This window comes from Pinus tabuliformis, chromosome 5_1 (genome assembly GCF_031772625.1).
Source record: "Pinus tabuliformis cultivar Carrire ecotype Pingquan chromosome 5_1, CPIR1, whole genome shotgun sequence".
NCBI lineage: Eukaryota > Viridiplantae > Streptophyta > Pinopsida > Pinales > Pinaceae > Pinus > Pinus tabuliformis.
In genome coordinates this window covers 944500217-944502333 of record NC_142305.1, presented here as the reverse complement: position 1 = coordinate 944502333, position 2117 = coordinate 944500217, and positions in this window count along the sequence as shown.

Here is a 2117-nt window from a genome sequence, read left to right as displayed (position 1 = left end):
TTAGAAGAAGAGTTTGCAAATCACAACATAGATACTGATACATCCATAGATCCTGACTCTAAGGATGAGTTAGAAATTAATGAGATAGAAGGTGATGAACTAGATAGATTTAACCCAACTAAATTTACTAAATCAGATGTAGATAACTTAGAGCGAATTGAGATTGATGAAATAATAAGTGAAGAAACCGAAGTAATTAATCTCAAGGATAACTTCTTACCAAAGGGATTAACCCCTCTGGAAGATTTATTTGATTCAAATGATGTTCCTAGGAAACCTAAAATGGAACTAGTAAGGTTTGATATAGAGGAATGTAATATAGGCACCAGTGAAAATCCTAAACTGATCAAACTTTCAAAATCATTACCTCCCATTGAAAAAGTAAAATACATTGAGTTGTTGAAAGAATTTCAGGATGTTTTTGCTTGGAGTTATGAGGACCTCAAATCCTATGACACCAACATCATCTAGCACACAATCCCTATTAAAGAAAATCAAAAGCCTTTCAGACAAAAACTTAGAAGGATCAATCCTATCTTATTACCTTCAATTGAAAAAGAAATTCAGAGGATGTATGATGCCAAAATAATTGCACCAATCAGATTTTTTGATTGGGTCTCAAACTTGGTGCCAACCAGGAAGAAAACTGGTGAGATCAGACTCTGTGTGGATCTCAGAAACCTCAACAAAGTGTCACTAAAAGACAATTACCCTCTCCCCAAGATGGATCACATTTTACAAAGGGTAGTTGGATCAACCAGAATCTCATTATTGGATGGGTTTTCTGGTTACAATCAAATTTTGGTTCATCCAGATGACCAACCCAAGACTGCCTTCACTACTCCTTGGGGCACATTTATGTATGTGAAAATGCATTTTGGGCTAATGAATATAGGAGCCACTTTCCAAAGGGCTATGGATATAGCCTTTGCAAAATAAATTCATGATTTCCTTGTGATATACCTAGATGACATTACTGTTTTTTCAAAATCTGACAATCAACATTTGGATCATCTAAGGCAAGTTTTTATTAAATGTAGGAAATATGGAATCTCCTTAAACCCCAAGAAATCTTTGTTTAGGTTAGAAGAAGGAAAGTTTTTAGGTCACATAATCTCAAAAGATGGCATAATAATAGACCCTACAAAAATAGAAGCCATCTTGCAAATACAACACCCAAGGAACATTAGAGAGTTACAAGCTTTTTTAGGAAAAAATAACTTTCTTAGAAGATTTATATCTAATCTAGCAGAATTAATTAGATCACTTAACAATATGCTGAAAAAGGATTCGACCATAAAATGGACTATTGAGGCTAAAAAATCTTTTGAAGACATTAAACTAGCCTTAACCAAAACACTTGTGTTAATCAGTCCAAAATTTGACAAAGATTTCATCTTATTTTCCTTTGCTTCTGAGCACACAATAGCTGCAGTTCTATTGCAGAAAAATGACCAGGGATATGAACAACCTATTGCTTTCTTTAGAAAATCCCTGAGAGATGCCCCCTTAAAATACAATATAATGGAAAAACAAGCATTGGCTTTAGTCAAAGCCATTAAGGATTTCAGGGTATACATTTTATATTCTCATATAGTGGCCTACGTTCCAAATTTAGTAGTCAAAGACATCCTAACTCAGGAAGGTCCAGATGGAAAGAGGGGAAAGTGGATTGCTACTATTTTAGAGTATGATATAGAAATAAAACCAACTAAGTTAATCAAGGGCCAAGGTTTAGCCAAACTCATGGCTGAATTGAACTGTCAGGCCTTGGATATAAACTTTATTGTAGCAATAGATGATGGAGAGGAGATGGCGACTCCACTAATTAGCCAGGCCTTTATTGAATCACCTTGGTATGCTGATATTATTTATGTTTTATAGAACTTACAAGCTCCTCCCGAATTATCTAGAACTAAAAGCAGGTTTTTAAAGATGAAATCCTTAAAATTTTGTATATTAGACAATGCTTTGTTTTGGAGAGATCATGAAGGTATTCTTTTAAATTTCTTATTAAAAGATGAATCTGACAGAGTGTTACAAGATTTTCATGCAGGTGACTGTGGAGGACACCTTTACTGGAAGACCACTGCAGATAAAATCCTTAGAGCTGGTTT